The sequence below is a fragment of the Primulina tabacum genome, chromosome 10 (assembly GCF_025594145.1).
Source record: "Primulina tabacum isolate GXHZ01 chromosome 10, ASM2559414v2, whole genome shotgun sequence".
NCBI lineage: Eukaryota > Viridiplantae > Streptophyta > Magnoliopsida > Lamiales > Gesneriaceae > Primulina > Primulina tabacum.
In genome coordinates this window covers 23,140,279-23,165,137 of record NC_134559.1, presented here as the reverse complement: position 1 = coordinate 23,165,137, position 24,859 = coordinate 23,140,279, and the positions used below count along the sequence as shown (strand labels likewise).

Genomic DNA, 24,859 nt, shown 5'->3' with positions numbered 1-24,859 from the left:
TTTGCGATTTACCGCTTCTGTTAAGCTTTCGTTTCCTCGAGAAATCCGCTTAGGAAGTTCGAAATTCGATTCCGGTTCCATTTTATCGTATCCAGGCATAATAAGCTTTACATTCGTTTTTCCTTTTCTTATTTTTTTTCTATTTTCTGGGAACATTTATCGATTTTTGTTGTCGTGAGCCGGTTCTGTGCGGAAGGGTATGACGCAGATTACTCCGGAGACGGTTAACTCATTAAAAACAATTATTTCGACTGTTTTATCCATAATTTACGTAAACGGTCGCGACACGAGGTCTTCCCAGGGAGGTCACCCATCCTACCTCTGCCATCGCGCCAGAACGCTTAACTTCATGGTTATGATTGGGCCAGAGCAGTGCCGCGTGTTGTCCATCGCCGCCGCTCCACACGTACTCGAGGGATATAAGAATAAACATCCCACTCAATGTCGGGTGCGATCATACCAGCACTAATGCACCGGATCCCATCAGAACTCCGAAGTTAAGCATGCTTGGGCGGAGAGCAGTACTAGGATGGGTGTCCCCTGGAGTCCTCGTGTTGCACCCTTTTCGTGTTTTTCTATTTTTGATTACTTGTTGAAGACGATTTTCGGCTCAAATCATATGAATCTCGATAGGGACCAGATAAGACATGTGAAATGAAAGTAGCTCGGGCACTGCCGGATTTGGACAAAATTGTAGGCTAATTTGATTGTAAACGGGCAAACGGACGAGCTCATTACAACGCAATGAGCGACGAGATTTTAGCCGAATTCATCTATAAGGACCTCTCTAATTTGCGATTTACCGCTTTTTAAAGGCGTTCGTTTCCTCGAGAAATCCACCTTGAGGAAGTTCGATAATTCGATTTCCGGTTCCATTTTAATCGTCTCTCCCGGACATAATAATAGCTTTACATTCGTTTATTTCCTTCTTCTTATTTTTTTTCTTCTTTCTGGTAACATTTATCGATTTTTTTTGTCGTGAGTCGGTTCTGTGCGGAAGGGGATGACGCAATTACTCCGGACACGGTTAACTCATTAAAAACAATTATTTCGACTGTTTTTCTCATAATTTACGTAAACGGTCGCGACACGAGGTCCTTCCCAGGGTGGTCACCCATCCTAGCTCTGCCATTGCGCTAGAAAGCTTAACTTCATGGTTATGATTGGGCGAGAGCAGTGCCGCGTGTTGTCCATCGGCGCGCCGCTCACAGTACTCGAGGATATAAGAATAAACATCCCACTTAATGTCGGGTGCGATCATACCAGCACTAAGCACCGAATCCATCAGAACTCCGAAGTTAAGCGTGCTTGGCGGAGAGCAGTACTTGGATGGGTGACACCCTGGAAGATCCTCGTGTTGCCCCCATTTTCGTGTTTTTTCTATTTTTGATACTCTGTTGACAGACGATTTTCGGCTCAAATCATCTGAATCTCGATCGGGACCAGATTAGACATGTGAAATGAAAGTAGCTCGGGCACTGCCGGATTTGGACAAAATTGTAGGCTAATTTGATTGTAAACGGGCAAACGGAGGAGACTCATTACTACGCAATGAGCTGACGAGATTTTAGCCGAATTCCTTCTCTAAGACCCTCTAATTTGCGATTTACCGCTTCTATTAAGTTTTCGTTTCCTCGAGAAATCCGCTTAGGAAGTTCGAAATTCGATTCCGATTCCATTTTATCGTATCCCAGGCATAATAATAGCTTTACATTCGTTATTTCCTTCTTCTTTTTTTTTTCTTTTTTCTGGTAACATTTATTGATTTTTGTTGTCTTGAGCCGGTTCTGTGCGGAAGGGTATGACGCAGATTACTCCGGAGACGGTTAACTCATTAAAAACAATTATTTCGACTGTTTTATCCATAATTTACGTAAACGGTCGCGACACGAGGTCTTCCCAGGGTGGTCACCCATCCTAGCTCTGCCATCGCGCCAGAACGCTTAACTTCATGGTTATGATTGAGCGAGAGCAGTGCCGCGTGTTGTCAATCGCCGCCCACTCCACACGTACTCGAGGGATATAAGAATAAACATCCCACTCAATGTTGTGTGCGATCATACCAGCACTAATGCAACGGATCACATCAGAACTCCGAAGTTAAGCGTGCTTTGGCGAGAGCAGTACTAGGATGGATGACCCCTGGGAAGTCCTCGTGTTGCCCACCTTTTCGTGTTTTTCTATTTTTGATTACTAGTTGACAGACGAGTTTCGGCTCAAATAATCTGAATCTCGATCGTGACCAGATAAGACATGTGAAATGAAAGTAGCTCGGGCTTTGCCGGATTTGGACAAAATTGTAGGCTAATTTGATTGTAAACGGGCAAACGGACGAGAATCATTACTACGCAATGAGCTGACGAGATTTTAGCCGAATTCCTTCTTTAAGACCCTCTAATTTGCGATTTACCGCTTCTGTTAAGTTTTCGTTTCCTCGAGAAATCCGCTTAGGAAGTTCGAAATTCGATTCCGGTTCCATTTTATCGTATCCCATGCATAATAATAGCATTACATTCGTTATTTCCTTCTTCTTATTTTTTTTTATTTTCAGGGAACATTTATCAATTTTTGTTGTCGTGAGTCGGTTCTGTGCAGAAGGGTATGACGCAGATTACTCCGGAGACAGTTAACTCATTAAAAACAATTATTTCGACTGTTTTATCCATAATTTACGTAAACGGTCGCGACACGAGGTCTTCCCAGGGAGGTCACCCATCCTACCTCTGCCATCGCGCCAGAACGCTTAACTTCATGGTTATGATTGGGCGAGAGCAGTGCCGCATGTTGTCCATCAGCGCCCGCTCCCCACGTTGTCGAGGGATATAAGAATAAATATCCCATTCAATGTCGGGTGCGATCATACCAGCACTAATGCACCGGATCCTATCAGAACTTCGAAGTTAAGCGTGCTTGGGCGAGAGCAGGACTAGGATGGGTGACCCCCTGGGAAGTCCTCTTACTTGTTGACAGACAATTTTCGGCTCAAATAATCTGAATCTCGATCGGGACTAGATAAGACATGTGAAATGAAAGTAGCCCGGGCACTGCCGGATTTGGACAAAATTGTAGGCTAATTTGATTGTAAACGGGCAAACGGACGAGACTCATTACTACGCAATGAGATGACGAGATTTTAGCCGAATTTCTTCTCTAAGACCCTCTAATTTGCGATTTACCGCTTCTGTTAAGCTTTCGTTTCCTCGAGAAATCCGCTTAGGAAGTTCGAAATTCGATTCCGGTTCCATTTTATCGTATCCAAGGCATAATAATAGCTTTACATTCGTTATTTCCTTCTTCTTATTTTTTTTTCTATTTTCTGGGAACATTTATCAATTTTTGTTGTCGTGAGCCGGTTCTGTGCGGAAGGGTATGACGCAGATTACTCCGGAGACGGTTAACTCATTAAAAACAATTATTTCGACTGTTTTATCCATAATTTACGTAAACGGTCGCGACACGAGGTCTTCCCAGGGAGGTCACCCATCTACCTCTGCCATCGCGCCAGAACGCTTAACTTCATGGTTATGATTAGGCGAGAGCAGTGCCGCGTGTTGTCCATCGCCGCCCACTCCACACGTACTCGAGGGATATAAGAATAAACAACCCACGCAATGTCGGGTGCGATCATACCAGCACTAATGCACCGGATCCCATCAAAATTCCGAAGTTAAGCATGCTTGGGCGAGAGCAGTACTAGGATGGGTGTCTCCCTTGGAAGTCCTCGTGTTGCACCCTTTTCGTGTTTTTCTATTTTTGATTACTTGTTGACAGACGATTTTCGGCTCAAATCATCTGAATCTCGATCGGGACCAGATAAGACATGTGAAATGAAAGTAGCTCGGGCACTGCCGGATTTGGACAAAATTGTAGGCTAATTTGATTGTAAACGGGCAAACGGACGAGACTCATTGCTACGCAATTAGCTGACGAGATTTTAGCCGAACTCCTTCTCTAAGACCGTCTAATTTGCGATTTACCGCTTCTGTTAAACTTTCGTTTCCTCGAGAAATCCACTTAGGAAGTTCGAAATTCGATTCCGGTTCCATTTTATCGTATCCCAAGCATAATAATAGCATTACATTCATTATTTCCTTCTTCTTATTTTTTTTTCTATTTTCAGGGAACATTTATCGATTTTTGTTGTCGTGAGCCGGTTCTAGGCGGATAAGTATGACGCAGATTACTCCGGAGAAAGTTAACTCATTAAAAACAATTATTTCGACTGTTTTATCCATAATTTACGTAAACGGTCGCGACACGAGGTCTTCCCAGGGAGGTCACCCATCCTACCTCTGCCATCGGGCCAGAACGCTTAACTTCATGGTTATGATTGGGCGAGAGCAGTGCTGCGTGTTGTCCATCAGCGCCCGCTCCACACGTACTCGAGGGATATAAGAATAAACATCCCACAGTTGGGTGCGATCATACCAGCACTAATGCACCGGATTCCATCAGAACTCCGAAGTTAAGCGTGCTTGGGCTTGAGCAGTACTAGGATGGGTGACCCCCTGGGAAGTCCGTGTGTTGCACCTTTTTTAGTGTTTTTCTATTTTTGATTACTTGTTGACAGACGATTTTCGGCTCAAATCATCTGAATCTCGATCGGGACCAGATAAGACATGTGAAATGAAAGTAGCCCGGGCACTGCCGGATTTGGACAAAATTGTAGGCTAATTTGATTGTAAACGGCAAACGGACGAGACTCATTACTACGCAATGAGCTGAGGAGATTTTAGCCGAATTCCTTCTCTAAGACCCTCTAATTTGCGATTTAACGCTTCTGTTAAGCTTTCGTTTCCTCGAGAAATCCGCTTAGGATGTTCGAAATTCGATTCCGGTTCCATATTATCGTATCCCAGGCTTAATAATAGCTTTACATTCGTTATTTCCTTCTTCTTAATTTTTTTCTATTTTCTGGGAATATTTATCGATTTTTGTTGTCGTGAGCCGGTTCTGTGCGGAAGGGTATGACGCAGATTACTCCGGAGACGGTTAACTAATTAAAAACAATTATTTCTACTGTTTTATCCATAATTTACGTAAATGATCGCGACACGAGGTCTTCCCAGGGAGGTCACCCATCCTACCTCTGCCATCGCGCCAGAACGCTTAACTTCGTGGTTATGATTGGTCGAGAGCAGTGCCGCGTGTTGTCCATCGCCGCCCGCTCCACACTAACTCGAGGGATATAAGAATAAACATCCTACTCAATGGCGGGTGCGATCATACTAGCACTAATGCACCGGATCCCATCAGAACTTAGAAGTTAAGCGTTCTTGGGCGAGAGCAGTACTAGGATGGGTCATCTCCTGGGAAGTACTCGTGTTGCACCCATTTTCGTGTTTTTCTATTTTTGATTACTTGTTGACAGACGATTTTCGGCTCAAATCATCTGAATCTCGATCGGGACCAGATAAGACATGTGAAATGAAAGTAGCTCGGGCACTGCCGGATTTGGACAAAATTGTAGGCTAATTTGATTGTAAACGGGCAAACTGACGAGACTCATTGCTACGCAATGAGCTGACGAGATTTTAGCCGAATTTCTTCTCTAAGACCCTCTAATTTGCGATTTACCGCTTCTGTTAAGCTTTCGTTTCCTCGAGAAATTTGCTTAGGAAATTCGAAATTCGATTCCGGTTCCATTTTATCGTATCCCAGGCATAATAATAGCTTTACATTCGTTATTTCCTTCTTCTTATTTTTTTCTATTTTATGGGAACATTTATCGATTTTTGTTGTCGTGAGCTGGTTCTGTGCGGAAGGGTATGGCGCAGATTACTCCGGAGACGGTTAACTAATTAAAAACAATTATTTCGACAGTTTTACACAAAATTTACGTAAACGATCGCGACACGAGGTCTTCCCAGGGAGGTCACCCATCCTACCTCTGCCATCGCGCTAGAACGCTTAACTTCGTGGTTATGATTGGGCGAGAACAGTGCCGCGTGTTGTCCATCGCCGCCCGCTCCACACGTACTCGAGGGTTATAAGAATAAACATACCACTCAATGTCGGGTGCGATCATACCAGCACTAATGCACCGGATCCAATCAGAACTCCGAAGTTAAGCGTGCTTGGGCGAGAGCAGTACTAGGATGGGTGACACCCTGGAAAGTCCTCGTGTTGCACCCTTTTTCGTGTTTTCTATATTTGATTACTTGTTGACAGACGATTTTCGGCTCAAATCATCTGAATCTCGATCGGGACCAGATAAGACATGTGAAATGAAAGTAGCCCGGGCACTGCCGGATTTGGACAAAATTGTAGGCTAATTTGATTGTAAACGGGCAAACGGACGAGACTCATTCCTACGCAATGAGCTGACGAGATTTTAGCCGAATTCCTTCTCTAAGACCCTCTAATTTGCGATTTAACGCTTATGTTAAGCTTTCGTTTCCTCGAGAAATCCGCTTAGGAATTTTGAAATTCGATTTTGGTTCCATTTTATCGTATCCTAAGCATAATAATAGCTTTACATTCGTTATTTCCTTCTTCTTATTTTTTTTTCTATTTTCTGGGAACATTTATCGATTTTTGTTGTCGTGAGCCGGTTCTGTGCGGAAGGGTATGACGCAGATTACTCCGGAGACAGTTAACTCATTAAAAACAATTATTTCGACTGTTTTATCCATAATTTACTTAAACGATCGCGACACGAGGTCTTCCCAGGGAGGTCACCCATCCTAACTCTGCCATTAGCGCCAGAACGCTTAACTTCATGGTTAGTTTGGGCGAGAGCAGTGCCGCGTGTTGTCCATCGCAGCCCGCTCCACACGTACTCGAGAGATATAAGAATAAACATCCCAATCAATGTCGGGTGTGATCATACGAGCACTAATGCACCGGATCCCATCATAACTCCGAAGTTAAGCGTGCTTGGACGAGAGCAGTACTAGGATGGGTGACCTCCTGGCTCAAATCATCTGAATCTCGATCGGGAACAGATAAAACATGTGAAATTAAAGTAGCCCGGGCACTGTCGGATTTGGACAAAATTGTAGGCTAATTTGATTGTAAACGGGCAAACAGACGAGACTCATTGCTACGCAATGAGCTGACGAGATTTTAGCCGAATTTCTTCTTTAAGACCCTCTAATTTGCGATTTACCGCTTCTGTTAAGCTTTCGTTTCCTCGAGAAATCCGCTTAGGAAATTCGAAATTCGATTCCGGTTTCATTTTATCGTATCCCAGGCAAAATAATAGCTTTACATTCGTTATTTTCTTCTTCTTATTTTTTTTTTATTTTATGGGAACATTTATCGATTTTTGTTGTCGTGAGCCGGTTCTGTGCGGAAGGGTATGGCGCAGATTACTCCGGAGACGGTTAACTAATTAAAAACAATTATTTCGACAGTTTTATCCAAAATTTACGTAAACGATCGCGACACGAGGTCTTCCCAGGGAGGTCACCCATCCTACCTCTGCCATCGCGCTAGAACGCTTAACTTCGTGGTTATGATTGGGCGAGAGCAGTGCCGCGTGTTGTCCATCGCCGCCCGCTCCACACGTACTCGAGGGATATAAGAATAAACATCCCACTAAATGTCGGGTGCGATCATACCAGTACTAATGCACCGGATCCCATCAGAACTCCGAAGTTAAGCGTGCTTGGGCGAAAGCAGTACTAGGATGGGTGACACCCTGGAAAGTCCTCGTGTTGCACCCTTTTTCGTGTTTTCTATATTTGATTACTTGTTGACAGACGATTTTCGGCTCAAATCATCTGAATCTCGATCGGGACCAGATAAGACATGTGAAATGAAAGTAGCTCGGGCACTGCCGGATTTGGGCAAAATTGTAGGCTAATTTGATTGTAAACGGGCAAACGGACGAGACTCATTACTACGCAATGGGCTGACGAGATTTTAGCCGAATTCCTTCTCTAAGACCCTCTAATTTGCGATTTACCGTTTCTGTTAAGCTTTCGTTTCCTCGAGAAATCCGCTTAGGAAGTTCGAAATTCGATTCCGGTTCCATTTTATCGTATCCCAGGCATAATAATATCTTTACATTCGTTATTTCCTTCTTCTTATTTTTTTTCTATTTTCTGGGAACATTTTAAGATTTTTGTTGTCGTGAGCCGGTTCTGTGCGGGAGGGTATGACGCAGATTACTCCGGAGACGGTTAACTCATTAAAAACAATTATTTCGACTGTTTTATCCATAATTTACGTAACGATCGCGACACGAGGTCTTCCCAGGGAGGTCACCCATCCTAGCTCTGCCATCGCGCCAGAACGCTTAACTTCGTGGTTATGATTGGGGGAGAACAGTGCCGCGTGTTGTCCATCGCCGCCCGCTCCACACGTACTCGAGGGTTATAAGAATAAACATCCCACTCAATGTCTGGTGCGATCATACCAGCACTAATGCACCGGATCCAATCAGAACTCCGAAGTTAAGCGTGCTTGGGCAAGGCAGTATTAGGATGGGTGACCCTTTGGGAAGTCCTCGTGTTGCACCCTTTTTCGTGTTTTTCTATTTTTGATTACTTGTTGACAGACGATTTTCGGCTCAAATCATCTGAATCTCGATCGTGACCAGATAAGACATGTGAAATGAAAGTAGCTCGGGCACTGCCGGATTTGGACAAAATTGTAGGCTAATTTGATTGTAAACGGGCAAACGGACGAGACTCATTACTACGCAATGAGCTGACGAGATTTTAGCCGAATTCCTTCTTTAAGACCCTCTAATTTGCGATTTACCGCTTCTGTTAAGCTTTCGTTTCCTCGAGAAATCCGCTTAGGAAGTTCGAAATTCGATTCCGGCTCCATTTTATCGTATCCCATGCATAATAATAGCATTACATTCGTTATTTCCTTCTTCTTATTTTTTTTTCAATTTTCTGGGAACATTTATCGATTTTTGTTGTCGTTAGCCAGTTCTGTGCGGAAGGGTATGATGCAGATTACTCCGGAGACGGTTAACTCATTAAAAACAATTATTTCGACTGTTTTATCCATTATTTCCATAAACGGTCGCGACACGAGGTCTTCCCAGCGAGGTCACCCATCCTAGCTCCGCCATCGCGCCAGAACGCTTAATTTCATGGTTATGACTGGGCGAGAGCAGTGCCGCGTATTGTCCATCGCCGCCCGCTCCACACGTACTCGAGGGATATAAGAATAAACATCCCACTCAATGTCGGGTGCGATAATACCAGCACTAATGCACCGGATCCCATCAGAACTCCGAAGTTATTTGTGCTTGGGCGAAAGCAGTACTAGGATGTTGGACCGACCCCCTGGGAAGTCCTCGTGTTGCACCTCTTTTCGTGTTTTTCTATTTATGATTACTTGTTGACAGACGATTTTCGGCTCAAATCATCTGAATCTCGATCGGGACCAGATAAGATATGTGAAATAAAAGTAGCTCCGGCACTGCCGGATTTGGACAAAATTGTAGGCTAATTTGATTGTACACGGGCAAACGGACGAGACTTATTACTACGCAATGAGCTGACGAGATTTTAGCCGAATTCCTTCTTTAAGACCCTTTAATTTGCGATTTACCGCTTCTCTTAAGCTTTCGTTTCCTCGAGAAATCTGCTTAGGAAGTTCAAAATTCGAGAAATCCGCTTTCGTTTTATCCATAATTTCCGTAAACGGTCGCGACACGAGGTCTTCCCAGGGAGATCACTCATCCTAGCTCCGCCATCGCGCCAGAACGCTTAACTTCATGGTTATGATTGGGCGAGAGCAGTGCCACGTGTTGTCCATCGCCGCCCGCTCCACACGTACTCGAGGGATATAAGAATAAACATCCCACTCAATGTCGGGTGCGATCATACCAGCACTAATGCACCGCATCCCATCAGAACTCCGAAGTTAAGCGTGCTTGTGCGAGAGCAGTACTAGGATGGGTGACCCCTGGGATTCTCAGTCCTCGTGTTGCACCCCTTTTCGTGTTTTTCTATTTTTGATTACTTGTTGACAGACGATTTTCAGCTCAAATCATCTGAATTTCGATCGGGACCAGATAAGACATGTGAAATGAAAGTAGCTCGGGCACTGCCGGATTTGGACAAAATTGTATGTTAATTTGATTGTAAATAGGCAAACGGACGAGACTCATTACTACGCAATAAGCTGACGAGATTTTAGCCGAATTCCTTCTCTAAGACCCTCTAATTTGCAATTTACCGCTTCTGTTAAGCTTTCGTTTCCTCGAGAAATCCGCTTAGGAAGTTCGAAATTCGATTCTGGTTCCATTTTATCGTATCCGAGGCATAATAATAGCTTTACATTCGTTATTTCCTTTTTCTTATCTTTTTTTCTATTTTCTGGGAACATTCATCGATTTTTGTTGTCGTTAGCCGGTTCTGTGCGGAAGAGTATGACGCAGATTACTCCGGAGACGGTTAACTCATTAAAAACAATTATTTCGACTGTTTTATCCATAATTTACGTAACCGGTCGCGACACGAGGTCTTCCCAGGGAGGTCACCCATCCTAGCTCTGCCATCGCGCCAGAACGCTTAACTTCATGATTATGATTGGGCGAGAGCAGTGCCGCGTGTTGTCCATCGCCGCCCGCTCCACACATACTCGAGGGATATAAAAATAAACATCCCACTCAATGTGTGATCATACCAGCTCTAATGCACCAGATCCCATCAGAACTCCGAAGTTAAGCGTGCTTGGGCGAGAGCAGTACTAGGATGGGTGACCCCCTGGGAAGTCCTCGTGTTGCACCCCTTTTCGTGTTTTTCTATTTCTGATTACTTGTTGACAGACGATTTTCGGCTCAAATCATCTGAATCTCGATCGGGACCAGATAACACATGTGAAATGAAAGTAGCTCGGGCACTGCCGGATTTGGACAAAATTGTAGGCTAATTTGATTGTAAACGGGCAAACGGACGAGACTCATTCTACGCAATGAGCTGACGAGATTTTAGCCGAATTCTTTCTTTAAGACCCTCTAATTTGCGATTTACTGCTTCTGTTAAGCTTTCGTTTCCTCGAGAAATCCGCTTAGGAAGTTTGAAATTCGATTCCGGTTTCATTTTATCATATCCCAGGCATAATAATAGCTTTATATTCGCTAATTCCTTCTTCTTATTTTTTTCTTATTTTCTGGGAACATTTAGCGATTTTTGTTGTCGTGAGCCGGTTCTGTGCGGAAGGGTATGACGCAGATTACTCCGGAGACGGTTAACTCATTAAAAACAATTATTTCGACTGTTTTATACATAATTTACGTAAACGGTCGCGAAACGAGGTCTTCCCAGGGAGGTCACCCATCCTACCTCTGCCATCGCGCCAGAACGCTTAACTTCATGGTTATGATTGGGCGAGAGCAGTGCCGCGTGTTGTCCATCGCCGCCTGCTCCACACGTACTCGAGGGATATAAGAATAAACATCCCACTCAATGTCGGGTGCTATCATACCAGCACTATTGCACTGGATCCCATCATAACTCCGAAGTTAAGCAAGCTTGGGAGAGAGCAGTACTAGGATGGGTGACCCCCTAGGAAGTCCTCGTGTTGTACCCCATTTCGTGTTTTTCTATTTTTGATTACTTGTTGACGGACGATTTTCTGCTCAAATCATCTGAATATCGATCGGGACCAAATAAGACATGTGAAATCAGCGTAGCTCGGGTACAGCCTGATTTGGACAAAATTGTAGGCTAATTTTATTGTAAACGGGCAAACGGACGAGACTCATTACTCCGCAAAGTGCTCGCGAGATTTTAGCTAAATTTCTTCTCTAAGACCCTCTAATTTGCGATTTACCTCTTCTGTTAATGTTCCGTTTCCTCGAGAAATCCATTTAGGAAGTTCGAAATTCGATTCCGGATCCATTTTATCGTATCCCAAGAATAATAATAGCTTTACATTCTTGGAAGTCCTCGTGTTGCACTCCTTTTCGTGTTTTTCTATTTTTGATTACTTGTTGACAGACGATTTTCGGTTCAAATCATCTGAATCTCGATCGGGACAAGATAAGACATGTGAAATGAAAGTAGCTCGGGCACTGCCGGATTTGGACAAAATTGTAGGCTAATTTGATTTTAAACGGGCAAACGGACGAGACTCATTACTACGCAATGAGCTGACGAGATTTTAGCCGAATTTCTTCTCTAAGACCCTCTAATTTGCGATTTACCGCTTCTGTTAAGCTTTCGTTTCCTCGAGAAATCCGCTTAGGAAGTTCGAAATTCGATTTTGGTTCCATTTTATCGTATCCCAGGCATAATAACAGCTTTACATTCGTTATTTCCTTCTTCTTATTTTTTTTTTCTATTTTCTGGGAACATTTATCGATTTTTGTTGTCGTGAGCCGGTTCTGTGCGGAAGGGTATGACGCAGATTACTCCGGAGACGGTTAACTCATTAAAAACAATATTTCGACTGTTTTATCTATAATTTACGTAAACGGTCGCGACATGAGGTTTTTCCAGGAAGGTCACCCATCCTAGCTCTGCCATCGCGCCAGAACGCTTAACTTCATGGTTATGATTGGGCGAGAGTAGTGCCGCGTGTTGTCCATCGCCGCCCGCTCCACACGTACTCGAGGGATATAAGAATAAACATCCCACTCAATGTCGGGTGCGATCATACCAGCACTAATGCACCGGATCCCATCAGAACTCCGAAGTTAAGCGTGCATAGGCGAGAGCAGTACTAGGATGGGTGACTCCCTGGGAAGTCCTCGTGCTGCACCCCTTTTCGTGTTTTTCTATTTTTGATTACTTGTTGACAGACGATTTTCGGCTCAAATCATCTGAATCTCGATCGGGACTAGATAAGACATGTGAAATGAAAGTAGCTCGGGCACTGCCGGATTTGGACAAAATTGTAGGCTAATTTGATTGTAAACGGGCAAACGGACGAGACTCATTACTACGCAATGAGCTGACGAGATTTTAGCCGAATTCCTTCTCTAGGACCCTCTAATTTGCGATTTACCGCTTCTATTCAGCTTTCGTTTCCTCGAGAAATCCGCTTAGGAAGTTCGAAATTCGATTTCGGTTCATTTTATCGTATCCCAGGCATAATAACAGCTTTACATTCGTTATTTCCTTCTTCTTATTTTTTTTTCTATTTTCTGGGAACATTTATCGATTTTTGTTGTCGTGAGCCGGTTCTGTGCGGAAGGGTATGACGCAGATTACTCCGGAGACGGTTAACTCATTAAAAACAATATTTCGACTGTTTTATCTATAATTTACGTAAACGGTCGCGACATGAGGTTTTCCCAGGGAGGTCACCCATCCTAGCTCTGCCATCGCGCCAGAACGCTTAACTTCATGGTTATGATTGGGCGAGAGTAGTGCCGCGTGTTGTCCATCGCCGCCCGCTCCACACGTACTCGAGGGATATAAGAATAAACATCCCACTCAATGTCGGGTGCGATCATACCAGCACTAATGCACCGGATCCCATCAGAACTCCGAAGTTAAGCGTGCATAGGCGAGAGCAGTACTAGGATGGGTGACCCCCTGGAAAGTCCTCGTGTTGCACCCACTTTTCGTGTTTTTCTATTTTTGATTACTTGTTGACAGACGATTTTCGGCTCAAATCATCTGAATCTCGATCGGGACTAAATAAGACATGTGAAATGAAAGTAGCTCGGGCACTGCCGGATTTGGACAAAATTGTAGGCTAATTTGATTGTAAACGGGAAAACGGACGAGGCTCATTACTACGCAATGAGCTGACGAGATTTTAGCCGAATTCCTTCTCTAAGACCCTCTAATTTGCGATTTACCGTTTCTGTTTAGCTTTCGTTTCCTCGAGAAATCCGCTTAGAAAGTTCGAAATTCGATTCTGGTTCCATTTTATCGTATCCCAAGAATAATAATAGCTACATTCGTTATTTCATTCTTCTTATTTTTTTTTATTTTCTAGGAACATTTTCGATTTTTGTTGTCGTCAGCCGGTTCTGTGCGGAAGGGTATGACGCAGATTACTCCGGAGACGGTTAACTTATTAAAAACAATTATTTAGACTGTTTTATCTATAATTTACGTAAACGGTCGCAATACGAGGTCTTCACAGGGAGGTCACCCATCCTACCTCTGCCATCGAGCCAGAACGCTTAACTTCATGGTTATGATTGGGCAAGAGCAGTGCCGCGTGTTGTCCATCGTCGCCCGCTCCACACGTACTCGAGAGATATAAGAATAAACATCCCACTCAATGTCGGGTGCGATCATACCAGCACTAATGCACCGGATCCCATCAGAACTCTGAAGTTAAGCGTGCTTGGGCGAAAGCGCAGTACTAGGATCGGTGACCACCTGGGAAGTCCGCTTAGGAAGTTCGAAATTCGATTCCGGTTCCATTTTATCGTATCCCAAACATAATAATTGCTTTACATTCGTTATTTCCTTCTTCTTAGATTTTTTTTCTATTTTCTGGGAACATTTATCGATTTTGTTGTCGTGAGCCGTTTCTGTGCGGAAGGGTATGACGCAGATTACTCCGGAGACGGTTAACTCATTAAAAACAATTATTTCGACTGTTTTATCCATAATTTACGTAAACGATCGCGACACGAGGTCTTCCCAGGGAGGTCACCCATCCTAGCTCTGCCATCGCGCCAGAACGCTTAACTTCATGGTTCTGATTGGGCGAGAACAGTGCCGCGTGTTGTGCATCGCCGCTTGCTCCACCCGTACTCGAGGGATATAAGAATAAACATCCCACTCAATGTCGTGTGCGATCTTACCAGTACTAATGCACCGGATCCCATCTGAACTCCGAAGTTAAGCGTGCTTGGGCGAGAGCAGTACTAGGATGGGTGACCCCCTCGGAAGTCTTCGTGTTGCACCTTTTTTCGTGTTTTTCTATTTTTTATTACTTGTTGACAGACGATCTTCGGCTCAAATCAACTGAATCTCGATCGGGACCAGATAAGATATGTGAAATGAAAGTAGCTCGGGCACTGCCGGATTTGGACAAAATTGTAAGCTAATTTGATTGTAAACGGGCAAACGGACGAGACTCGTTCCTACGCAATGAGCTGACGAGATTTTAGCCGAATTCCTTCTCTAAGACCCTCTAATTTGCGATTTACCGCTTCTGTTCAGCTTTCGTTTCCTCGAGAAATCCACCTAGGAAGTTCGAAATTCGATTCCGGTTCCATTTTATCTTATCTCAGGCATAATAATAGCTTTAAATTTGTTATTTCCTTCTTCTTATTTTTTTCTATTTTATGGGAACATTAATCGATTTTTGTTGTCGTGAGCCGGTTCTGGGCGGAATGGTATGACGCAGATTACTCCGGAGACGGTTAACTCATTAAAAACAATTATTTCGACTGTTTTATCCATAATTTACGTAAACGGTCGCGACACGAGGTCTTCCCAGGGAGGTCACCCATCCTAACTCTGCCATCGCGCTAGAACTCTTAACTTCATGGTTATGATTGGGCGAGAGCAGTGCCGCGTGTTGTCCATCGCCGCCCGCTCCACACGTCTTCGAGGGATATAAGAATAAACTTCCCACTCAATGTCGGGTGCGATCATACCAGCACTAATGCACCGGATCCCATCAGAACTCCGAAGTTAAGCGTGCTTGAGCGAAAGTGCAGTACTAGGATCGGTGACCCCCTGGGAAGTCCTCGTGTTGTAGTGAGCGAAAATTGTAGGCTAATTTGCTTGTAAACGGGCAAACGGACGAGACTCATTACTACGCAATGAGCTGGCGAGATTTTAGCCGAATTCCTTCTCTAAGACCTTCTAATTTGCGATTTACCGCTTCTGTTAAGCTTTCGTTTCCTCGAGAAATCCGCTTAGAAAGTTCGAAATTCGATTCCGGTTCCATTTTATCGTATTCCAGGCATAATAATTGCTTTACATTCGTTATTTCCTTCTTCTTATTTTTTTTCTATTTTTGGGGAACATTTATCGATTTTTGTTGTCGTGAGCCGGTTCTGTGCGGAAGGGTATGACGCAGATTACTCCGGAGACGGTTAACTCATTAAAAACAATTATTTCGACTGTTTTATCCATAATTTACGTAAACGGTCGCGACACGAGGTCTTCCCAGGGAGGTCACCCATCCTAGCTCTGCCATCGCGCCAGAACGCTTAACTTCATGGTTCTGATTGGGCGAGAACAGTGCCGCGTGTTGTGCATCGCCGCTTGCTCCACCCGTACTCGAGGGATATAAGAATAAACATCCCACTCAATGACGGGTGCGATCATACCAGCACTAATGCACCGGATCCCATCAGAACTCCGAAGTTAAGCGTGCTTGAGCGAAAGTGCAGTACTAGGATCGGTGACCCCCTGGGAAGTCCTCGTGTTGCACCCCTTTTCGTGTTTTTCTATTTTTGATTACTTGTTGACAGACGATTTTCGGCTCAAATCATCTGAATCACGATCGAGACCAGATAAGACATGTGAAATGAAAGTAGCTCGGGCACTGCCGGATTTGGACAAAATTGTAGGCTAATTTGATTGTAAACGGGCAATTGGACGAGACTCATTACTACGCAATGAGCTGACGAGATTTTAGCCGAATTCCTTCTCTAAGACCCTCTAATTTGCGATTTACCGCTTCTGTTCGGCTTTCGTTTCCTCGAGAAATCCGCTTAGGAAGTTCGAAATTCGATTCCGGTTCCATTTTATCGTATCCCAAGCATAATAATAGCTTTACATTCGTTATTTCCTTCTTCTTATTTTTTTTTCTATTTTCTGGGAACATTTATCGATTTTTGTTGTCGTGAGCCGGTTCTGTGCGGAAGGGTATGACGCAGATTACTCCGGAGACGGTTAACTCATTAAAAACAATTATTTCGACTGTTTTATCCATAATTTACGTAAACGGTCGCGACACGAGGTCTTCCCAGGGAGGTCACCCATCCTAGCTCTGCCATCGCGCCAGAACGCTTAACTTCATGGTTATGATTGGGCGAGAGCAGTGCCGCGTGTTGTCCATCGCCGCCCGCTCCACACGTACTCGAGGGATATAAGAATAAACATCCCACTCAATGTCGGGTGCGATCATACCAGCACTAATGCACCGGATCCCATCAGAACTCCGAAGTTAAGCGTGCTTGGGCGAAAGCGCAGTACTAGGATGGGTGACCCCCTGGGAAGTCCTCGTGTTGCACCCCTTTTCGTGTTTTTCTATTTTTGATTACTTGTTGACAGACGATTTTCGGCTCAAATCATCTGAATCTCGATCGGGACCAGATAAGACATGTGAAATGAAAGTAGCTCGGGCACTGCCGGATTTGGACAAAATTGTAGGCTAATTTTATTGTAAACGGGCAAACGGACGAGACTCATTACTACGCAATGAGCTGACGAGATTTTAGCCGAATTCCTTCTCTAAGACCCTCTAATTTGCGATTTACCGCTTCTGTTAAGCTTTCGTTTCCTCTAGAAATCCGCTTAGAAAGTTCGAAATTCGATTCCGGTTCCATTTTATCGTATCCCAAGCATAATAATAGCTTTACATTCGTTATTTCCTTCTTCTTATTTTTTTTTCTATTTTCTGGGAACATTTATCGATTTTTGTTGTCGTGAGCCGGTTCTGTGCGGAAGGGTATGACGCAGATTACTCCGGAGACGGTTAACTCATTAAAAACAATATTTCGTCTGTTTTATCCATAATTTACGTAAACGGTTGCGACACGAGGTCTTCCCAAGGAGGTCACCCATCCTAGCTCTGCCATCGCGCCAGAAAGATTAACTTCATGGTTCTGATAGGGCGAGAACAGTGCCGCGTGTTGTCCATCGGCGCTTGCTCCACCCGTACTCGAGGGATATAAGAATAAACATCCCACTTAATGACGGGTGCGATCATACCAGCACTTATGCACCGGATCCCATCAAAACTCCGAAGTTAAGCGTGCTTGGGCGAGAGCAGTACTAGGATGGGTGCCCCCCTGGGAAGTCCTCGTGTTGCACCCTTTTTCGTGTATTTCTATTATTTATTATTTGTTGACAGACGATTTTCGGCTCAAATCATCTGAATCTCGATCGGGACTAGATAAGACATGTGAAATGAAAGTAGCTCGGGCACTGCCGGATTTGGACAAAATTGTAGGCTAATTTGATTGTAAACGGGCAAACGGACGAGACTCATTACTACGCAATGAGCTGACGAGATTTTAGCCGAATTCCTTCTCTAAGACCCTCTAATTTGCGATTTACCGCTTCTGTTAAGCTTTCGTTTCCTCGAGAAATCCGCTTAGGAAGTTCGAAATTCGATTCTGGTTCCATTTTATCGTATCCTAAGAATAATAATAGCTTTACATTCGTTATTTCCTTCTTCTTATTTTTTTTTTATTTTCTGGGAACATTTATCGATTTTTGTTGTCGTGAGCCGGTTCTGTGCGGAAGGGTATGACGCAGATTACTCCGGAGACGGTTAACTCATTAAAAACAATAATTTCGACTGTTTTATCCATAATTTACGTAAACGGTCGCGACACGAGGTCTTCCCAGGGAGGTCACCCATCCTACCTCTGCCATCGCGCCAGAACGCTTAACTTCATGGTTATGATTGGGCGAGAGCAGTGCCGCGTGTTGTCCATCGCCGCCCGCTCCACACGTACTCGAGGGATATAAGAATAAACATCCCACTCAATGTCGGGTGCGATCATACCAGCACTAATGCACCGGATCCCATCAGAACTCCGAAGTTAAGCGTGCTTGGGCGAAGCGCAGTACTAGGATGGGTGACCCCCTGGGAAGTCCTCGTGTTGCACCCTTTTCGTGTTTTTCTATTTTTGATTACTTGTTGACAGACGATTTTCGGCTCAAATCATCTGAATCTCGATCGGGACCAGATAAGACATGTGAAATGAAAGTAGCTCGGGCACTGCCGGATTTGGACAAAATTGTAGGCTAATTTGATTGTAAACGGGCAAACGGACGAGACTCATTACTACGCAATGAGCTGACGAGATTTTAGCCGAATTCCTTCTCTAAGACCCTCTAATTTGCGATTTACCGCTTCTGTTAAGCTTTCGTTTCCTCGAGAAATCCGCTTAGGAAGTTCGAAATTCGATTCCGGTTCCATTTTATCGTATCCCAGGCATAATAATAGCTTTACATTCGTTATTTCCTTCTTCTTATTTTTTTTCTATTTTCTGGGAACATTTATCGATTTTTGTTGTCGTGAGCCGGTTCTGTGCGGAAGGGTATGACGCAGATTACTCCGGAGACGGTTAACTCATTATAAACAATTATTTCGACTGTTTTATCCATAATTTACGTAAACGGTCGCGACACGAGGTCTTCCCAGGGAGGTCACCCATCCTAGCTCTGCCATCGCGCCAGAACGCTTAACTTCATGGTTCTGATTGGGCGAGAGCAGTGCCGCGTGTTGTCCATCGCCGCCCGCTCCACACGTACTCGAGGGATATAAAAATAAACATCCCACCCAATGACCGGTGCGATCATACCAGCACTAATGCACCGGATCCCATCAGAACTCCGAAGTGAAGCGTGCTTGGGCGAGAGCAGTACTAGGATGGGTGACCCCCTGGGAAGTCCTCGTGTTGCACCCTTTTTCGTGTTTTTCTATTTCTGATTACTTGTTGACAGACGAGTTTCGGCTCAAATCATCTGAATCTCGATCGGGACCAGATAAGACATGTGAAATGAAAGTAGCTCGGGCACTGCCGGATTTGGACAAAATTGTAGGCTAATTTGATTGTAAACGGGCAAACCGACGAGACTCATTGCCACGCAATGAGCTGCCGAGATTTTAGCCGAATTCCTTCTCTAAGACCCTCTAATTTGCGATTTACTGCTTCTGTTAAGCTTTCGTTTCCTCGAGAAATCCGCTTAGGAAGTTCGAAATTCGATTCCGGTTCCATTTTATCGTATCCCAGGCATAATAATAGCTTTACATTCGTTATTTCCTTCTTCTTATTTTTTTTTCTATTTTCTGGGAACATTTATCGATTTTTGTTGTCGTGAGCCGGTTCTGTGCGGAAGGGTATGACGCAGATTACTCCGGAGACGGTTAACTCATTAAAAACAATTATTTCGACTGTTTTATCCATAATTTACGTAAACGGTCGCGACACGAGGTCTTCCCAGGGAGGTCACCCATCCTAGCTCTGCCATCGCGCCAGAACGCTTAACTTCATGGTTATGATTGGGCGAGAGCAGTGCCGCGTGTTGTCCATCGCCGCCCGCTCCACACGTACTCGAGGGATATAAGAATAAACATCCCACTCAATGTCGGGTGCGATCATACCAGCACTAATGCACCGGATCCCATCAGAACTCCGAAGTTAAGCGTGCTTGGGCGAGAGCAGTACTAGGATGGGTGACCCCCTGGGAAGTCCTCGTGTTGCACCCTTTTCGTGTTTTTCTATTTTTGATTACTTGTTGACAGACGATTTTCGGCTCAAATCATCTGAATCTCGATCGGGACCAGATAAGACATGTGAAATGAAAGTAGCTCGGGCACTGCCGGATTTGGACAAAATTGTAGGCTAATTTGATTGTAAACGGGCAAACGGACGAGACTCATTACTACGCAATGAGCTGACGAGATTTTAGCCGAATTCCTTCTCTAAGACCCTCTAATTTGCGATTTACCGCTTCTCCTCGAGAAATCCGCTTAGGAAGTTCGAAATTCGATTCCGGTTCCATTTTATCGTATCCCAGGCATAATAATAGCTTTACATTCGTTATTTCCTTCTTCTTATTTTTTTTTCTATTTTCTGGGAACATTTATCGATTTTTGTTGTCGTGAGCCGGTTCTGTGCGGAAGGGTATGACGCAGATTACTCCGGAGACGGTTAACTCATTAAAAACAATTATTTCGACTGTTTTATCCATAATTTACGTAAACGGTCGCGACACGAGGTCTTCCCAGGGAGGTCACCCATCCTAGCCTCTGCCATCGCGCCAGAACGCTTAACTTCATGGTTATGATTGGGCGAGAGCAGTGCCGCGTGTTGTCCATCGCCGCCCGCTCCACACGTACTCGAGGGATATAAGAATAAACATCCCACTCAATGTCGGGTGCGATCATACCAGCACTAATGCACCGGATCCCATCAGAACTCCGAAGTTAAGCGTGCTTGGGCGAGAGCAGTACTAGGATGGGTGACCCCCTGGGAAGTCCTCGTGTTGCACCCTTTTTCGTGTTTTTCTATTTTTGATTACTTGTTGACAGACGATTTTCGGCTCAAATCATCTGAATCTCGATCGGGACCAGATAAGACATGTGAAATGAAAGTAGCTCGGGCACTGCCGGATTTGGACAAAATTGTAGGCTAATTTGATTGTAAACGGGCAAACGGACGAGACTCATTACTACGCAATGAGCTGACGAGATTTTAGCCGAATTCCTTCTCTAAGACCCTCTAATTTGCGATTTACCGCTTCTGTTAAGCTTTCGTTTCCTCGAGAAATCCGCTTAGGAAGTTCGAAATTCGATTCCGGTTCCATTTTATCGTATCCCAAGCATAATAATAGCTTTACATTCGTTATTTCCTTCTTCTTATTTTTTTTTCTATTTTCTGGGAACATTTATCGATTTTTGTTGTCGTGAGCCGGTTCTGTGCGGAAGGGTATGACGCAGATTACTCCGGAGACGGTTAACTCATTAAAAACAATTATTTCGACTGTTTTATCCATAATTTACGTAAACGGTCGCGACACGAGGTCTTCCCAGGGAGGTCACCCATCCTAGCTCTGCCATCGCGCCAGAACGCTTAACTTCATGGTTATGATTGGGCGAGAGCAGTGCCGCGTGTTGTCCATCGCCGCCCGCTCCACACGTACTCGAGGGATATAAGAATAAACATCCCACTCAATGTCGGGTGCGATCATACCAGCACTAATGCACCGGATCCCATCAGAACTCCGAAGTTAAGCGTGCTTGGGCGAAAGCGCAGTACTAGGATGGGTGACCCCCTGGGAAGTCCTCGTGTTGCACCCTTTTTCGTGTTTTTCTATTTTTGATTACTTGTTGACAGACGATTTTCGGCTCAAATCATCTGAATCTCGATCGGGACCAGATAAGACATGTGAAATGAAAGTAGCTCGGGCACTGCCGGATTTGGACAAAATTGTAGGCTAATTTGATTGTAAACGGGCAAACGGACGAGACTCATTACTACGCAATGAGCTGACGAGATTTTAGCCGAATTCCTTCTCTAAGACCCTCTAATTTGCGATTTACCGCTTCTGTTAAGCTTTCGTTTCCTCGAGAAATCCGCTTAGGAAGTTCGAAATTCGATTCCGGTTCCATTTTATCGTATCCCAAGCATAATAATAGCTTTACATTCGTTATTTCCTTCTTCTTATTTTTTTTTCTATTTTCTGGGAACATTTATCGATTTTTGTTGTCGTGAGCCGGTTCTGTGCGGAAGGGTATGACGCAGATTACTCCGGAGACGGTTAACTCATTAAAAACAATTATTTCGACTGTTTTATCCATAATTTACGTAAACGGTCGCGACACGAGGTCTTCCCAGGGAGGTCACCCATCCTACCTCTGCCATCGCGCCAGAACGCTTAACTTCATGGTTATGATTGGGCGAGAGCAGTGCCGCGTGTTGTCCATCGCCGCCCGCTCCACACGTACTCGAGGGATATAAGAATAAACATCCCACTCAATGTCGGGTGCGATCATACCAGCACTAATGCACCGGATCCCATCAGAACTCCGAAGTTAAGCGTGCTTGGGCGAAGAGCAGTACTAGGATGGGTGACCCCCTGGGAAGTCCTCGTGTTGCACCCCTTTTCGTGTTTTTCTATTTTTGATTACTTGTTGACAGACGATTTTCGGCTCAAATCATCTGAATCTCGATCGGGACCAGATAAGACATGTGAAATGAAAGTAGCTCGGGCACTGCCGGATTTGGACAAAATTGTAGGCTAATTTGATTGTAAACGGGCAAACGGACGAGACTCATTACTACGCAATGAGCTGACGAGATTTTAGCCGAATTCCTTCTCTAAGACCCTCTAATTTGCGATTTACCGCTTCTGTTAAGCTTTCGTTTCCTCGAGAAATCCGCTTAGGAAGTTCGAAATTCGATTCCGGTTCCATTTTATCGTATCCCAAGCATAATAATAGCTTTACATTCGTTATTTCCTTCTTCTTATTTTTTTTTCTATTTTCTGGGAACATTTATCGATTTTTGTTGTCGTGAGCCGGTTCTGTGCGGAAGGGTATGACGCAGATTACTCCGGAGACGGTTAACTCATTAAAAACAATTATTTCGACTGTTTTATCCATAATTTACGTAAACGGTCGCGACACGAGGTCTTCCCAGGGAGGTCACCCATCCTAGCTCTGCCATCGCGCCAGAACGCTTAACTTCATGGTTATGATTGGGCGAGAGCAGTGCCGCGTGTTGTCCATCGCCGCCCGCTCCACACGTACTCGAGGGATATAAGAATAAACATCCCACTCAATGTCGGGTGCGATCATACCAGCACTAATGCACCGGATCCCATCAGAACTCCGAAGTTAAGCGTGCTTGGGCGAAGAGCAGTACTAGGATGGGTGACCCCCTGGGAAGTCCTCGTGTTGCACCCCTTTTCGTGTTTTTCTATTTTTGATTACTTGTTGACAGACGATTTTCGGCTCAAATCATCTGAATCTCGATCGGGACCAGATAAGACATGTGAAATGAAAGTAGCTCGGGCACTGCCGGATTTGGACAAAATTGTAGGCTAATTTGATTGTAAACGGGCAAACGGACGAGACTCATTACTACGCAATGAGCTGACGAGATTTTAGCCGAATTCCTTCTCTAAGACCCTCTAATTTGCGATTTACCGCTTCTGTTAAGCTTTCGTTTCCTCGAGAAATCCGCTTAGGAAGTTCGAAATTCGATTCCGGTTCCATTTTATCGTATCCCAGCATAATAATAGCTTTACATTCGTTATTTCCTTCTTCTTATTTTTTTTCTATTTTCTGGGAACATTTATCGATTTTTGTTGTCGTGAGCCGGTTCTGTGCGGAAGGGTATGACGCAGATTACTCCGGAGACGGTTAACTCATTAAAAACAATTATTTCGACTGTTTTATCCATAATTTACGTAAACGGTCGCGACACGAGGTCTTCCCAGGGAGGTCACCCATCCTAGCTCTGCCATCGCGCCAGAACGCTTAACTTCATGGTTATGATTGGGCGAGAGCAGTGCCGCGTGTTGTCCATCGCCGCCCGCTCCACACGTACTCGAGGGATATAAGAATAAACATCCCACTCAATGTCGGGTGCGATCATACCAGCACTAATGCACCGGATCCCATCAGAACTCCGAAGTTAAGCGTGCTTGGGCGAAGCGCAGTACTAGGATGGGTGACCCCCTGGGAAGTCCTCGTGTTGCACCCCTTTTCGTGTTTTTCTATTTTTGATTACTTGTTGACAGACGATTTTCGGCTCAAATCATCTGAATCTCGATCGGGACCAGATAAGACATGTGAAATGAAAGTAGCTCGGGCACTGCCGGATTTGGACAAAATTGTAGGCTAATTTGATTGTAAACGGGCAAACGGACGAGACTCATTACTACGCAATGAGCTGACGAGATTTTAGCCGAATTCCTTCTCTAAGACCCTCTAATTTGCGATTTACCGCTTCTGTTAAGCTTTCGTTTCCTCGAGAAATCCGCTTAGGAAGTTCGAAATTCGATTCCGGTTCCATTTTATCGTATCCCAGGCATAATAATAGCTTTACATTCGTTATTTCCTTCTTCTTATTTTTTTTCTATTTTCTGGGAACATTTATCGATTTTTGTTGTCGTGAGCCGGTTCTGTGCGGAAGGGTATGACGCAGATTACTCCGGAGACGGTTAACTCATTAAAAACAATTATTTCGACTGTTTTATCCATAATTTACGTAAACGGTCGCGACACGAGGTCTTCCCAGGGAGGTCACCCATCCTAGCTCTGCCAT

At 44.4% G+C, this 24,859-nt stretch overlaps 23 non-coding genes and 8 pseudogenes across 23 annotated transcripts; all 31 read left to right on the top strand.

Annotated features, from left to right (window-relative positions):
- The first annotated feature begins 446 nt into the window (after positions 1-446).
- LOC142510068 (5S ribosomal RNA) lies at positions 447-563 on the top strand. Its single transcript, XR_012808205.1, has one exon. It is a non-coding gene; the product is annotated as a 5S ribosomal RNA (ribosomal RNA).
- A 686-nt stretch (positions 564-1,249) lies between these two features.
- On the top strand, positions 1,250-1,366 carry LOC142512643 (5S ribosomal RNA; annotated as a pseudogene).
- Positions 1,367-2,049: 683 nt separating this feature from the next.
- LOC142509099 (5S ribosomal RNA) lies at positions 2,050-2,167 on the top strand. Its single transcript, XR_012807287.1, has one exon. It is a non-coding gene; the product is annotated as a 5S ribosomal RNA (ribosomal RNA).
- A 682-nt stretch (positions 2,168-2,849) lies between these two features.
- LOC142512378 (5S ribosomal RNA) lies at positions 2,850-2,969 on the top strand (annotated as a pseudogene).
- A 647-nt stretch (positions 2,970-3,616) lies between these two features.
- LOC142508144 (5S ribosomal RNA) lies at positions 3,617-3,735 on the top strand. The gene has a single exon (XR_012806372.1). It is a non-coding gene; the product is annotated as a 5S ribosomal RNA (ribosomal RNA).
- A 679-nt stretch (positions 3,736-4,414) lies between these two features.
- Positions 4,415-4,533, top strand: LOC142514269 (5S ribosomal RNA). Its single transcript, XR_012810171.1, has one exon. It is a non-coding gene; the product is annotated as a 5S ribosomal RNA (ribosomal RNA).
- A 682-nt stretch (positions 4,534-5,215) lies between these two features.
- On the top strand, positions 5,216-5,334 carry LOC142508959 (5S ribosomal RNA). The gene has a single exon (XR_012807154.1). It is a non-coding gene; the product is annotated as a 5S ribosomal RNA (ribosomal RNA).
- Positions 5,335-6,016: 682 nt separating this feature from the next.
- On the top strand, positions 6,017-6,135 carry LOC142516796 (5S ribosomal RNA). The gene has a single exon (XR_012812571.1). It is a non-coding gene; the product is annotated as a 5S ribosomal RNA (ribosomal RNA).
- Positions 6,136-6,818: 683 nt separating this feature from the next.
- On the top strand, positions 6,819-6,940 carry LOC142512880 (5S ribosomal RNA; annotated as a pseudogene).
- Positions 6,941-7,551: 611 nt separating this feature from the next.
- Positions 7,552-7,670, top strand: LOC142517279 (5S ribosomal RNA). Its single transcript, XR_012813033.1, has one exon. It is a non-coding gene; the product is annotated as a 5S ribosomal RNA (ribosomal RNA).
- Positions 7,671-8,351: 681 nt separating this feature from the next.
- LOC142507743 (5S ribosomal RNA) lies at positions 8,352-8,469 on the top strand. Its single transcript, XR_012805991.1, has one exon. It is a non-coding gene; the product is annotated as a 5S ribosomal RNA (ribosomal RNA).
- A 684-nt stretch (positions 8,470-9,153) lies between these two features.
- On the top strand, positions 9,154-9,276 carry LOC142512108 (5S ribosomal RNA; annotated as a pseudogene).
- A 507-nt stretch (positions 9,277-9,783) lies between these two features.
- Positions 9,784-9,906, top strand: LOC142510942 (5S ribosomal RNA; annotated as a pseudogene).
- A 679-nt stretch (positions 9,907-10,585) lies between these two features.
- On the top strand, positions 10,586-10,704 carry LOC142515352 (5S ribosomal RNA). Its single transcript, XR_012811203.1, has one exon. It is a non-coding gene; the product is annotated as a 5S ribosomal RNA (ribosomal RNA).
- A 682-nt stretch (positions 10,705-11,386) lies between these two features.
- Positions 11,387-11,505, top strand: LOC142511916 (5S ribosomal RNA; annotated as a pseudogene).
- Positions 11,506-12,562: 1,057 nt separating this feature from the next.
- LOC142515094 (5S ribosomal RNA) lies at positions 12,563-12,681 on the top strand. The gene has a single exon (XR_012810955.1). It is a non-coding gene; the product is annotated as a 5S ribosomal RNA (ribosomal RNA).
- A 682-nt stretch (positions 12,682-13,363) lies between these two features.
- On the top strand, positions 13,364-13,482 carry LOC142514735 (5S ribosomal RNA). The gene has a single exon (XR_012810615.1). It is a non-coding gene; the product is annotated as a 5S ribosomal RNA (ribosomal RNA).
- A 680-nt stretch (positions 13,483-14,162) lies between these two features.
- Positions 14,163-14,289, top strand: LOC142512861 (5S ribosomal RNA; annotated as a pseudogene).
- Positions 14,290-14,675: 386 nt separating this feature from the next.
- On the top strand, positions 14,676-14,794 carry LOC142516812 (5S ribosomal RNA). The gene has a single exon (XR_012812586.1). It is a non-coding gene; the product is annotated as a 5S ribosomal RNA (ribosomal RNA).
- A 682-nt stretch (positions 14,795-15,476) lies between these two features.
- Positions 15,477-15,597, top strand: LOC142511854 (5S ribosomal RNA; annotated as a pseudogene).
- Positions 15,598-16,157: 560 nt separating this feature from the next.
- On the top strand, positions 16,158-16,278 carry LOC142507887 (5S ribosomal RNA). The gene has a single exon (XR_012806127.1). It is a non-coding gene; the product is annotated as a 5S ribosomal RNA (ribosomal RNA).
- Positions 16,279-16,962: 684 nt separating this feature from the next.
- On the top strand, positions 16,963-17,083 carry LOC142514354 (5S ribosomal RNA). The gene has a single exon (XR_012810250.1). It is a non-coding gene; the product is annotated as a 5S ribosomal RNA (ribosomal RNA).
- A 683-nt stretch (positions 17,084-17,766) lies between these two features.
- LOC142513976 (5S ribosomal RNA) lies at positions 17,767-17,885 on the top strand. The gene has a single exon (XR_012809894.1). It is a non-coding gene; the product is annotated as a 5S ribosomal RNA (ribosomal RNA).
- A 683-nt stretch (positions 17,886-18,568) lies between these two features.
- On the top strand, positions 18,569-18,688 carry LOC142514079 (5S ribosomal RNA). The gene has a single exon (XR_012809991.1). It is a non-coding gene; the product is annotated as a 5S ribosomal RNA (ribosomal RNA).
- Positions 18,689-19,370: 682 nt separating this feature from the next.
- On the top strand, positions 19,371-19,489 carry LOC142513102 (5S ribosomal RNA). Its single transcript, XR_012809066.1, has one exon. It is a non-coding gene; the product is annotated as a 5S ribosomal RNA (ribosomal RNA).
- A 684-nt stretch (positions 19,490-20,173) lies between these two features.
- Positions 20,174-20,292, top strand: LOC142514052 (5S ribosomal RNA). Its single transcript, XR_012809965.1, has one exon. It is a non-coding gene; the product is annotated as a 5S ribosomal RNA (ribosomal RNA).
- A 669-nt stretch (positions 20,293-20,961) lies between these two features.
- LOC142514040 (5S ribosomal RNA) lies at positions 20,962-21,080 on the top strand. Its single transcript, XR_012809954.1, has one exon. It is a non-coding gene; the product is annotated as a 5S ribosomal RNA (ribosomal RNA).
- Positions 21,081-21,764: 684 nt separating this feature from the next.
- LOC142514661 (5S ribosomal RNA) lies at positions 21,765-21,885 on the top strand. The gene has a single exon (XR_012810546.1). It is a non-coding gene; the product is annotated as a 5S ribosomal RNA (ribosomal RNA).
- A 684-nt stretch (positions 21,886-22,569) lies between these two features.
- On the top strand, positions 22,570-22,689 carry LOC142513126 (5S ribosomal RNA). The gene has a single exon (XR_012809088.1). It is a non-coding gene; the product is annotated as a 5S ribosomal RNA (ribosomal RNA).
- A 684-nt stretch (positions 22,690-23,373) lies between these two features.
- On the top strand, positions 23,374-23,493 carry LOC142513124 (5S ribosomal RNA). Its single transcript, XR_012809086.1, has one exon. It is a non-coding gene; the product is annotated as a 5S ribosomal RNA (ribosomal RNA).
- A 682-nt stretch (positions 23,494-24,175) lies between these two features.
- On the top strand, positions 24,176-24,295 carry LOC142513910 (5S ribosomal RNA). Its single transcript, XR_012809833.1, has one exon. It is a non-coding gene; the product is annotated as a 5S ribosomal RNA (ribosomal RNA).
- The last annotated feature ends 564 nt before the right edge of the window (positions 24,296-24,859 follow it).